We start from the raw sequence: 14,421 nt of genomic DNA on the forward strand, positions 1-14,421 counted from the left end.
CTGAATTGATTACCTCCACTTTTATACGTCGAGCGATAAAAACCAGAAATAAAAGTTAAGCGGCACAACAAGTATATAATTAGTATCGCATACGAGTATACATTTTATTAACATTTTTATTTGTTTACATACATATAGTATAAGTATACGAGTCAACTCTTATAACAGCAATCATAAACAGAGCATTTCCAATCCACGAGTAAAGATCACAACAAAAAGTAGAATCTGAGAGAGTACTAAAAAGCATACAAACCAACTGATAAGCTCAGAGCAAGCAACTAACGAAGAGCACAAATGCATAGCGCCACCATCAACAACAGGTGTTTGAGCGCGCTGCGCTGGAATAGGGATTTGAGAGTATGCGAGCAGATATACACGACTAGCCGGTTTCTAATCGAGTTTCGTAATCTCTCCGCATGCAACCACGTAGCGCGCTATCGTACGGCTTTACGATATGAGATTTTTATTTGTTTTCAGTTTTTCTCGTCAAACACGACGCTCTCGCAAGCAATTCGTCAATAATTGGCCTCGTCTTGAACCGGCTGCACTTGACAAAGCTCAGCGATCACACAACTCGGCTGGCAGTCAGTCTCGTGCAAGTGTTTCAAGTCGAACGCTGATTAGTTGGCGCTTTAGTTTATTGTTGATTTGCGTTTCGTTTCGTGTTGTTGACGTTTGCGTGGTCTAATCGTCATAGTACGAATTGTGAAAGTAAAAGGCGGCATTTGAAGTTTTTTTTCTTTTTGCGGTTTTTATGAGCTTCTGCGGCAATTATTAGTGTTTAATCAATTTAAAATGTTTTAGTGCATTGACTTCACGTTAAAATTGTGGATAATAACAACGCTTGAGCGTTCGCTTTTGTTTAAACATATTTGTTTTTTTGTTACTAAAGTTTTTCTTTTGAATTTAAAAGCTTTTTGGAAAAAAGTTTAATCAGTTTCTGCTGAAAAAATATTTAGTCGTGTGTGACGAACGTATGTCTGTAATCGCATATGTGAATTTGTGCAAAATTCTAAACAATTAAATGTTTTAATAAGAGAACTAAGTACATACCAACTTGTATACTCATCCAGCAATGTAAGTAAACGTGTTTATTGTTGTTTTGTGCGAATTAGCGAAGCTTCGTGCACAATTTTCATTGGAAATATCCGCTTCTCCGTAGAAAGAACACAGTCGCTTATCCATTATATTGTGCAATAATTATAATAAATTCCAATTTTGCGGTTGTCTGTTGTTGTTGTCTCAATGACGTTGTTCTGTGGCTTGACTTTCACGTGAATATTGAATACATCAGTTGTATACACCTGTACATATAACAACTGTGCATACAAACATATGGACAGCAGCTGAGTTGGCTGCTGTTCCACTTGTTTATAATGTTTATTTAATATTTATATATTTTATTAAAAAATGTTTAACAAAGATAATGGAATGTGATTGAAATCGAAAATTTACAGACTTTATTAAAAATATAATATTTTATATATGTATATATTTTAAACATTTTTTTACTACGCTTCAAATTTATACAGTGTTGGACTAAAGAGAAGCTTCGCTACATAGAGATTTCTGAGGTATTTTAACATAATTTTGTTTTTATTTTCGCTAGTCGGGCATCCCAAACAACCTCGTTTGCGTCGCCCACAAAGTCATATCATTATATTAAATTTTTTTAAACCACAATAGCCGGCGATAAGACTTCTCTCTCTATCTTAATTGTTGACTACAGTATCGTATTAGATCTAACTATTAGTGTTGTTGTGCTTATAGTAGGAATTATAATTTATCTTGAAGTAAATTTAGTTTGTTTTAAAACAGTGTCCCACTTAGAGCAACTGCTGGAAGACGGGAAATAGCCCTGCCTTCTACATCTAAACATTTGAATATAGATACATCGAAACTGCTAAAGCTAAAGCAACTATACAATGGATATGAAATAATGTAAAAGTGTATGAAATCGGGTATTTCTGTGATTGGCGTCGAAACCGTTTAGCCGGTTATAGCCGAATCAATTATAGCGCACAACTCCTCTCTTTCCCTCGCAGTCCGGCGCCACTTGGAGATCCCAAGTGTAACCAGGTTGCTCTCCACCTGGTCTCTCCAACGGAGTGGAGGCCTTCTCCTTCTTCGGTTCCCACCAGCGAGTACTGCATCGAACACTTTCAGAGCTGGATCACTTTCGTCCATTCGAACAACATGACCTAGCCATGACCTAGTTATTCGCTGAACTATGTCAATGCCATCGTATAAATCGTACAGCTCATCGTTCCATAGTCTGAGGTATTCGCCGTTGCCAATGTTCTGAGGATCATAAATCTTGCGCAAAATTTTCCTCTCGAAAGTTCCTAGTGTCGTCTCCTCTGATGTTGACATCGTCCACGCTTCTGCACCATAAATCAGGACGGGAATGATAAGTTGAAAACTATTAAGCAAGTAGATCAGATCGGTATGCAAATTGGATAATGAAAGTGGTCCAGTTCACTTTTAAGTAAAATGTTCTACCTCTGCAACTATTCTCATATTACAGTTTGACGAAACGAATATTGTAAATATATCCATTCACCTCAACCTCATACCACAGAAGAGGTTGACTGATACCATATCTATGGCTGACCTTATATAGAAAATATCGAGTAGTTCATTGGATATCTCAAAGAAATTAAGTGAACATCTTTTTCTGATAGGAGGTCTGATTAACGTTGACGTTGATATACCAGTTTCCATCTACCAAACATAAAGATTTTCTGTATATTGTTTTTATAATCTTTATCTTAGAAATATAGCACTGTATTTTAATGTCAAAAGTGGATGGAGTCCCTCAATTGACTGTCTTAGCATCCATAAAACAAAATATTTTTATTATACATAACTTGTTTTATAATAGTTTGAAAATGGTTAAAGACATTTTCGAGTTCCGATAGGCAACTTTTGGTTTGCTAGAGAGCGTATTTGCTCAAACTCATTTTCATATAAAACCAATTCTTGTTTATCAGCACCAAGAACCGATCGTAAATTTTTCATAAAATTTTATTTGTATGCTCTTGTCATTATGCACGTCTAAGGTGTAATCAAAATTTACGACTAACGAACAAACATTTGTCTATATAATCTGAATTTAACTAGCATACATGCAAATTATCTACATCGTGATCATTTTTGTCAGTGATAATTATCTAATTGGTATTTATGTTGTTCTTACTGAAATATATAAACAAAAAAATCTCTATGTATATATATATATATAGATATAGATATGTACTAATAATAATTATATATTTATAAGTAGATATATAAATATATATGGACTATGATGCGTTACTGAGTTCCTCTATCGGCAAGTGAAGAAACTTACAAATTGTAGATCAACTCAGAATGGCTGATGAAATTTATAAGGAGACTGAAATATAGCAATTGGAGATTTTAAGTGAAAACATGCGCACTTGCTACTCTAGATTAAAACCTTTGGACTCCTTAAGAATCCCAAAGTAGTTTCATTATCTCAACAATTTTGTATATTCTGTCACTGAAATAATTATGGAAATCTGAAAATAATATGCTGATCTGCAAACATATGTATACTATTGCTTCAGAAACCAGAAACGGATTGCAGATCAGTTTGTTTTTTTATTAAGAAATAGATAGTATAATTACAAGATAAGATTACTCACTTCGCCTTATAATGATTGATTTACGAAAAACCAGAAATTCAGACAACATATAAAAATATCTTGCAGACATCTTCTGAAACATAAGTACTTACTATCACGTATTTCAAGTGCTTAAAGATTATTATTTTTAAACTAATAAGTTCGAAGCTATTTATGACTGTTGAGTCTATTATAATTACTTTTGGGTTAAAGATATGAAGAGGGCTTGATAAGAAAAAAGTCGTCGTAATTGAACAAAAACCCAAATAAGTATTTTCGGATTTCCCTTAATTACTTGCGTTTGACTATGTAATTATCGTACTCAAAGAGTTCTGATTTTCAGTACATCGCACAATGATTAACCTTAGAGATCGCGCCGTGTGTATTGGGATAAAATTTTTCGAGTACTTTGAACGAAGAACTATTCTATTACCCCGGCAGTCTGGTCTGCAAAAATAACCACTGATCACTCTGAAATTCTTTGAATTCGACTTCATTCCCAAGACTTCTGGTAATCTCTTTCCTGCACCCATCTTTATAAGGGAAGTTTGGGCTGCGCATTCCCGCTGGAGTAACAGTGACCTATTTTATGGATTGTTAGAAAATCATTCAGAATATGAGAAAGAGTTTCGGTTCTCTCTATATAAAATTTAGTTTCAGGTTTTAATAATACTGAAAAGATTTCCAAACAGAGGTGGATGACATTAAGTAGTACATCCACCACTTCGGAAGTCAACCGCCTTCAGGGAGACTGGGAACGAAGTTCTGCTTTTGGGTCACTAATGGATGGCTTTTGAGAGGTCTGGTCAACAGCCAGTAATTACGTAATCAAAAGGGTCTTATGTTCCTGATTGAAGCGCAAGAGGTCCAGTGGTCTACTTGTACTATTTCTGGTTTTAAAAGCCTAATTGGTCACTAGCCAATCCTCTTAGCATTTTCTTTTTAATTGTCTCTGAAGCTGAAGTGGTAAATTATTTGGAACCGGAGTCAATCGCTTTAACAAATTTTAGAAGGCCTCAAGGTATCGTAAAGGGTTCAGTAGTTTTTGATATCGCAAATGACTTGTATATATCTGTCCAAGTATTATTAATCCATTTTAATTTCTAACCTAACATGAACCACAAAAGTTTATTTGAAAATTATCAGATTAATAACTTTGAATTGAAATAGTATAATTTTCATAAAATCTCCACCTATAAACAATAAACTATATTCTATTTTACATAATAATATATTCTGTATATGTGTATATGCAACAACTCCGACTGCAGTTCACCTTCCCTACGGCCACAGTCACTACTTTTCTTTCCAAACTCACCGCAAATATGCTAAAATATATGCATGTATATTGCGCAAGTACATTCTAAGCAGCCCATTATAGTCTCCCATAATATTGATATCGAAAAACCCAGAAACCGGTTCCACAATAATTATTCACCTCAATGCGGCTAACAAGTTTAGCGCGATTGATTTCTCTGCACTTGCAAGTACTCGCGTGGAAGTTCACTAACTTTTGTTACAGGTATGCGCAGAAACAACAAAAGACAACAAAAAATGTTGAAACATTTTGATTCGGTTTTCGAACTTGGTAAATTTCTAAGGCAATGCATGACCGACTGACATTTGTTCACTGACTTTGTGGATTAAATGCCTATGGGCATCCAAAACTCGTAAAAATTTGCATTGCAAAACATTTGAACAGACAGACAGACAATAAAATTGTCTGAGATTTTCAAAAATAAAAAAAAAAAATATTAAATTAAATCAAGTTAGGAAGCATTGACTTTTGTAATTAATTGTTTTGAGGAAAATTTTGATTTAAATTTTTTTTTAATTAGAGTACAGACATAAGTTAATGAAACAGAAAACAAGTAATGTAGGGCTAATTATGGGTTAGAAACTAGCAATTTATCTGTTACAAGAATTATTATTATTAGAATAATAGAGTTTGAATTTGTCTAAATACTTTCTAGAATGATATACAAGGAACTTCAGTCTTCGGAAAGTAAGAAGAACTTCATTACTTTAAACTTCTTTGAATAAATACAACTGTTCTTTAATCAGGCCGAGGTATGTCTGCATTTTAATTTCTGTATGACACACATTGGTAATCAAACATAGTACAAACACTCACATTTGATAGAGACTTCCAGTACTCAGTGGCCTTTATTGATTAGCTGTACACAGTTTATATGTTTCTTCCGCTTCTTAAACAGCGTCACTGTTCTCTTATCTCTTAAACACGTGTTTTATGCATTGCATACTTAAAGGTTTCTGTATATATGTATATCAGTAGGTATATATGCTAGTACCATGCATGGAATCAATGATAACATCATCCAAGAATTTAAAGGCAAATTTTTACAAGTCGTATACTGTATATACTCGTATACTGAATATGTCTATCTTAATGAACTAAACAACTGAAGCATTTTCTAATTTTTAATAGTTGTATGCATTTCTTAAATATATGATGAATGTTTGAATTATTATTTGGAGCGCTGAAAAATTATTCCTGTGAAAGTACATTCGATGCCATTATGTATGGAACTTGAATTCTTTTGAAGAAGTCCTGACGCTGAACGAAATTTTTCGACGAATTTCAAGCATAAATCGACCGATACTGCTGCAATTTCATGTGTGATATTCATTCATCAATCGTCGCTGGCATGTTGGCATAGACCATAGATTTGACGTAGTCCCACAGAAAATAGTCTAACGGCGTCAAATCGCACGACCAAGGTCTCCAATTGACTGTGTCATTTCGTGAGATAACACGTTTTGGTTTTTAATAAATCGATTGTGACATTCGCTGTGTGGCTTTTGGCGCCACATATTATCGAAGTCCATATCATCCAATTCAGGCCAAAAATATTCGGTTATCATTGAGCGGTAGCGATTCCCACACACAGTAACGTGCCTTGATCATCACGGAAGAAGTACGGCACAATGACGCCACCGGCCCTATAACCGCACCAAACCGTAAATTTTTCGAGATGAAATGGTGACTCATGTAGCACGTGTGTATTGCTGCCTGACCAATAACCCATATTTTACTTATTGACGAAGCCATTCAGCCAGAAAAGTGCCTCATACACACACTACGTAAAACGTAGCACTTTTAAAGTTGAGCCCTCTCACTCCGAATTTCGGTAGTAAATTTTAATAATTTCGACTCGTTGTTGGATCGTATATCTTTCCAAGATGAAAAGACAAACCTTACTGAAGAGATATGTCAAAAGAGCGAGAAAAAATATGGCGTCGTATGTTGTCCCTATCGGTCTATATTTGTAGCTTCCTTTTTGAAAACTCCTTTATTATATAATATATAGAATTAAACAGTAACGTATAGAAGTAGTTGCAATCTTCAGTGTACTTAATAACTACTCAATAAGATTCAAATTGTACAACTCTTTAGGATGCAACACTATACAATTTATAGTTTTAAGCTTAAAAGCGTGATAGTTCAATTAAGTTTTGAATACTAAAGTATCCACAAAGTGTGTAATGGATTTTCACATTTTAATACTTTTGGTATTCAGCGCGTATTCAGCGCTAGGGAACTGATAACAGAATAATGCGTTGAATAATACAGTTTACACGTTATATACAGCTGTGTTCATTGAAATGATATGATGTAACTTTGATTCTAACTTTTTTCCTGTATTCGCCGTAAAAGCTTTTCCATGTTTGTCTTCTTCGAAATATTACGAAATCTTTGATTCTTCAACAGTATAGCTTGCTGTTCTATCTCAAATCGACTTCTATTAGTCATTTCGCCACTTGGTATGTCTAAGCTTCAATCTTTTGTTCAAGAAATGCATGCTTCAAAGCAATGATAAAGGCATCCATTGTTTTCACCATTTCAGAGTAATAATCAGTTGCCTGTAAATTGGTATAAATGCTTAATATTAAGAATAATATTATATATGAAATATGTATTTTATAATGCACTCTACTGAATTTATGCCACTTGCATGTTCGATTCACCATTCTCCAACTTTCGCAAATCCCACGCAGCTATTTAAACAATATTCTTACAATGTACGAAATTGCATTAACGGTTCAAAATGTTTCCTTCAATTTTAATAATATTTTACTGAAGTTGATTTAATTAATTCGCCATAAATAGTCGTAATGCCATCCGGGTATTTATAGCTATAAATATTTACAATGGAAAATATGCGAGACACTCGCAATACATACATACATACAACGCGACTACCGCAATAAAAAGTACCGTTTTGATATTGCAGCGCGTTGTTGTTGTTATTGTAGGTGGAAGCAATAATAATGAATAAAATGCATATTGAATGAAATAAAGTGTTTAATGAGAATATTGTGATGATCCTAACAAATGAAGGGGATGGAGGGGAAAATTAATAAGTTGTGGGAGGGTATGTATGTGCTTACAGATATGATATATATATATATATTTAAGAATACATACATACATATTGTTTAATATTCATATTCACAGACTTGCTTGCAACTTGTGGAGTTGGTGATTTAATTAAAAAAATTTAAAAAATCATTATATTGAGGTAGGTGTGTGTTTGAGGTATATGTATTTATATTTATGTCTGCTATGCCATAATCCAATGCGCATACACCACCGTTCTTTTACAATGCATAAGTGCCATAGACAAGCAGTATACGTCTGAGCTCATCATCAACACATAAGCAGCTACATATGAATATATCAACGCACTCTCAATATATGTGAGAGTGCGTGTAAGGGTAGGTGTGTCTGTGAGCCTTTGGCTAATGATGATGTCGGCATGACGATGATGAAGACCAGCAACGATGATGTTAATAAAGATGATTGCTTTGTTGATGCTACTTTATACTTGGGGTTGTTGTTCTTGTTGTTATTTTTATTGCAATCGTAATGTTGACTGCTGACTTTGGGAAAAATTACACAAACACACAGCACACAAACAAACAGGGAAGGATGCACGGAGCAACCAAAAGAAAGCAAAAATTAAGCGCTGCTGTGTAAGGAAAGCAAACACAAGAACAGCAACAACAAGACAGTTAAAACAGAAATGCGCACTTAAGCTCGATTTACTCGCACACAAGCGAAGCGAAAACAACAAAAAAAAAAATAAAAATAAAAAAGAGGAAGATAAAAATTAAAAAAGGACTCACATGAGCATGTGCGCGCTTGTACGCTTTATGAAAACATCAAGAAATTGAGTAGCAATGGAGGCGGCAGGAACGGTTGCCAGCGCGCATTGACAGCAACAGGAGCAGGAGCAGCAAAAATTAATATTAATCGTTCGGATATCAGTTTGCTTTAATCTGCTGCTTTAACTCTTCTTATTGCTGTTGTTGTTGTCGTTTTTGTTGTGCTTGCTGCGGTTGTTGCAGCTGCGGTTACAGCGTGCTTTGTGTTTGTTGCTGTTTTTGCTACATTTGCAATTTCACCTCACCTACGCTTGCCAGCCACCAGCTTGTGGCGTCTGCCTGTGTTTGTTTTGATTTTAAATTAGTATTTATGAGTCACGCCAAACGGGGTTAAGCTGAAAAAAGTCATGCATAAAGCTTATGCGAAAAGCTCTTGATGCAATAACCATTTGCCGCTAATCTTTAAAAGATGCTTTCGTCTGGTTAACTGTGTGGTGCAGCTGCAACGGTTATGTTGATTGCAGGAATACTTAAGCAATTTCAATGCATACTTAGTGGTTGGATGGTTAATAACGGTAATGTATTGTATATATGTATGTGCTTTACCACATAATTTCTGTGGTGTTGTGGGTGGGATCGAGATAGCCGGCCAATTTAATGAATGATTTATATATATATAGATATATATATATATATGTATATAAGGACCACAAATGAGAAGATAATAAAATATAACTGATGGAATACTATGTGATCTGGGGGAAAGCATATTTTTTATCAAATTTGAATTATTATAACATAATACGAGTACCAAAAGATTCTACACAATAGCAAAGCTTACTAAGCTAGCTTTGGTAATGATTAGAATGATATTTTCATGTCAAAAGTTTCGGTTTCAAACTAGAAAAATTTGTTCGAGGGACCGTCTCTGGAAATTTCACCTTGAAAGCTCAGGGCCGAATAGTCATATGATGATCGCCTGAGTGTTCCTACTTTACATCCAGTTGTGCACATAATTTCGGGAGACATTCTAGAATAAATTTATTTTGTGATGATGTACTATATATAGACGTCAGTTTTTTTACGCCTAAGAATTGTTAAACACTTAAAAAATGATAACTTCCTCATCGAAAATGTCAATATCGATAAATCAATGAACTTTTCTCGCTTATTCAAAACGCATTAGATCCTCGAGATGTCGCTGAAATGCAAAATTATTGTAGATCGCAATAGTTCCAGATCGTTGAAAATCTTGCTACTGCTAAATAATTAGCGAACTCTAAATTACTGCAGAACCATCTAGTCCACAACCGATCTCTTGATGATTGATCTAATTTCAGTCAATATGTCGCAGTCAATTCTTTTTAGTACTCGAGCTGCATTTTTGGCACGGAGACATATTATTAGAAGAAAAATATTCCCTCTGAATTTCTTCAAAATATCTAAGAGACTTACCTATATTTTCAGTAAAAAATTTATTAGAAGCGCCGAGGTTTTCATGTACGATATACAGGGCCTTGAAAACTTAAGGTCCGATATCTCCAATGTATAATGTATATATTATAAGTGAAGGAATAAAGATGGAATTCAAAATTGATTTTATGGCAAGTAAGCGTGATTGTGAACCGACTTCGCAAATTTTTCATCCGTGTCATTAAGATGTTAATAAAATATTATGAACGGGATTTCATTGAAATTGGTCGAGCACTTTCTGAGATATGGTTTTCGACCAATAAGTGGGCGTAGCCACGCCCATTTAATATTTTGTATAGAATTTTGATCTGTATCATCTTTACCATGACCTTTAACGGTTCTGGTGGTTTTTCTTATTGAATTAAAGCATTTTAAATCGTTTTCAACGTAATCTCTGTATGAGAGGTGGGCGTGGTTATAATCCGATTTCTTGAATTTTTGGAATGTACAGGGAAGTGGCCAAAAGAAACGACCCTAGAGAGTTTGATTGATATAGCTTTAGTAGTTTACGATATATGTACAAAAAACTTAATAGCGTCGGGACCACGCCCACTTTCCCAAAAAAAATACTTTTATAACATTATTTATGGCATAGTTAGGACTCTTTATGTGTTTTCGGTTTTCGCCATTTGGTGGGCGTGGCAATGGTCCGATTTCGACTTTTTCTATACCAACCTCCTCATGGTGCCAAGTTATCGCTTTACATATATATAACGGCATATCTAACTCTTTTATTTCTGAGTGATTCTTTAACAACTTTGTTGCGAGAGTATAAAAATATTGCATCATATGAGTGGCTTAAAAAACTTCAAACCTATCTATGGTATCGGCCAAAAATTAGGGAATTAAACTTGTTAGTGACAAGATCTTCTACCATACCAAAAAGGTACTTTCATTACAGCCTCTCTCTAAAACTAACTGAACCAGACTGGTTATTAGTAGATAATCTCTGAGAGTTATTGTTCCAAGAGGTCAGTTCAAACGACCAGCGATAGTAAACGCTATAGGTTTCAGTGCTCTGAAAAGCATGTTATATCACTCAATGGACAAAATAAAGATCTATACTAAATAGTTTTTCTAGAAGTAGTCGTTGTTAACTAGTAAGAATTTTCATATGTAAGAGTAAATATTTGACACGAAGAAGCTTTGGATAGAAATCAGCTCCTCTAAGTTGATTTTAGAAGCAGATTTTTTTAAAATCTCCAAATTGAAAGCAGGCAGCTCTAATAAATGTATGTCGGGATATCAAGACGAAGATGCGAGCATCATTTACCTAGGGACTGTGCTTATCCTAGTACAATATTATATTTATTTCGTTTTAAAATCCACAAAATCTATTCCCTCATGATTTTCCAAAACTAACCAATTCTGAGTGCAGTTAATAAAGCCCGCAGAGGTGCCATCCAATCTAAATCCAATTTAATTTTGCAATACATTTCGCATTCATAAAATTGTGCATTTTAAATACAACAAAGTGCTTGCAACTGAGTCTTCACACAGCAGCGGCTCCTCTGCCGTATGCCATTGCTGTCGCACTGAGGCAAAAATCAAAAGAGCAAAACTAGCCCAAGTGGGTGTCAAAACTTTTCAATATTCAAACTTATGAATAAAATAAAGAAAGCAAGAAATAAAAAGTGAAAAACAAATAGTGGAATGAAATCGGTTGCAATATTTATGAACGCGACTGGGTCATAAGAATGCCAGCGGAGCGCGGCAAAACAAAGCAATCAACTCAGCTAGTGAGTGAGTGAGCGAGCGACTGACTGAAGAGCGTTAGTTTTTTGGGGCGAGCGGAGAGCAATTGATTAAATATTCATGACAAAATGCTGAGCAAATAAAATGCAATACAAAAAATCTGAGAAAAAAAACAAAAAAAAAAATAGATTTCAATGGAATAAGTGGCAGAGAGAAAAAGGTGCTGCTGAGCCACGGAATTGCTGTGAAAATGAAATCGTTTATTAAAGGAAATGTAAATTCGCCTACCATACAGCATGTTGTTGTTGTTGTTGCTGTTGCTACATATTGCACAATACTATTGCAAAGCTGACTACATACACCAGTGGGTGTCTCGGTATGTTGGTGCTCCGTAAGCTCCCGTGAAATTTAAGACAAGCGAAATGAAAGTTTCATTAAATAGCACTCATACGCGACGTGCGCCGCATAATGGTGCATGCAACATGCTAGATGCTAGTGTAGTGCACATGAGTCGTTGAAAACGTATGTACAAAATGTGAATAAGCTTGCCGGAATATTTGCGCTCGTCGACCCCTTTCAGCCGTTGTGTTGCCACATGTGAACTTTACATTTCATTCATACGAAATTACCTGCGCCGTTGCACCAAACACTCGGCTACTGCGACTGCTGCTGTCCAAGGCTGAAAGCGCATCGTGGTCACATTTGGCATTTGTAACCGGTTTAACCATTACGGAAATCCAGGGTGGGCGCCAAAGTTAAGGTCGTGCAGCAAGTTTTCATTAAATTTCTGCAATTGGCTTAGTCGGTGGCTGCTTTGGCTGCCACAGCGCGGAAGGGTGTGCGGTAAGTTCGTTCATGAATTGAAGGGGAAACTATGTGAAGTTAAATAATTAATTGTTGTAGAAATATAAATTTTTTTTTACTAAAATAGGGAGCATATGGTAGAAATTTTTTTAAAATCCCTGGTTCTGTTCAATACATACTAATTGTCTCTAAATAATAAATACACATTAATGCTTCTCGGATTTCTCAGTGAGGTTCTAGGAAAATAAATAAAAAGTGATCTTAGTGTTCCTAAGTAGCTTGAAGGTTGTTCGCGAGATTCTACTCTTATCTCCCCTTTCACTACCCAAAGCAGCCTGGAATTCTTAACGTAAAGTCTTTGATCAACACTCAAAATGTATGCTCAATATGTAGAAAACTTTTATGAGTTGGAGAGATTTCTAATCTTTTTATCTCCCGATTTCAACGCAGAAAATTGTCTTCAAAATTTTAAGCTGTAACTTAGAATCCAAAACGTTGACCACTTATCATTGCATTTTCATCCAAAACTGGAATCATCTACTTTGCTTCTATCCGAGTTCAAAATCCAAATTAAAATTGTTAGGCCTACAACTATGTAGATTAGTCAGATCAGTTGAATTCACTCTAACTTGAAAACATTTTTAGTCAAAGTTTTTGAAACTAGTCGTACATAGATTTTTTACATATCGTAGGACCCATTTTTATATAGAACTTAGAAATAACAAGAATAACAATAACTTTTGTATGGGAGGTGGGCGTGGTTATTATCGATTTCTTTCATTTTTGGACTGTATTAGGAAGTGGCGACTGCAGAAAGTTTGGTTTATATAGCTCTATTGGTTTGCGAGATATGTTCAAAAAACTTAGTAGGGGGCGGGGCCACGCCCACTTCCCCAAAAAAATTACATCCAAATATGCCCCTTCACAGTACGATCCTTCATACCAAATTTTATTTCCATAGCTTTATTTATGGCTTAGTTATGGCACTTTATGTATTTTCGGTTTTCGCCATTTTGTGGGCGTGGCAGTGGTCCGATTTTGCTCATTTTCGAAAGCAACCTTCCTATGGTGCCAAGAAATAGGTGTGCCAAGTTTCATCAAGATATCTTAATTTTTACTCAAGTTACAGCTTGCACAGACGGACGGACGGACGGACAGACAGACAGATTTGAACTCCACTCTTTACCCTGATCACTTTGGTATATATAACCCTATATCTAACTCGTTTAGTTTTGGGTGTTACAAACAACCGTTATGTGAACAAAACTATAATACTCTCTTTAGCAACATTTGTTGCGAGAGTATAAAAAGAAAAACACTTGAAGCAGTTTACCTAGTCTTCTATACAAGAAATTATACTGTCAAGAGTTCCGCATGAACCGTTTTCAAATAGCTCACCGATTTTTGAGCGTGTTAGTCTCCCCAGTCGGCGCGAATGCTATGGTTCTTCTCATGTATCGATATCAATTCTTGCATTAGTTACCAGTATATAGTTTCCTGTATAGTAGAAAACCCTTGAAGATGAAGAAGATTAAATATTTTACCGAATCTATAATTACTTCCCCTATTGGTGGGTGTAAAATTTACAGATTTTAAGGAAGATTTTCTGCGAAACCTATAAAGGGATAGCATATAGATATAGATTTCTTACTAAATTGTTTTTGATTGGTCT

General features: G+C 35.1%; 1 protein-coding gene across 2 annotated transcripts in view; it reads left to right on the top strand.

Annotated features, from left to right (window-relative positions):
* The first annotated feature begins 490 nt into the window (after positions 1-490).
* Positions 491-14,421, top strand: part of LOC128921296 (uncharacterized) — a 99,285-nt gene continuing 85,354 nt past the window's right edge. The window contains exon 1 of one of the 2 annotated variants that reach the window (XM_054228394.1): positions 491-1,077. The gene's annotated coding sequence lies outside the window, so the exon portion shown is untranslated. The remainder of the gene's footprint in view (positions 1,078-14,421) is intronic. The other variant, XM_054228395.1, reaches the window with a different exon arrangement.

The sequence above is a fragment of the Zeugodacus cucurbitae genome, chromosome 4 (genome assembly GCF_028554725.1).
Source record: "Zeugodacus cucurbitae isolate PBARC_wt_2022May chromosome 4, idZeuCucr1.2, whole genome shotgun sequence".
NCBI lineage: Eukaryota > Metazoa > Arthropoda > Insecta > Diptera > Tephritidae > Zeugodacus > Zeugodacus cucurbitae.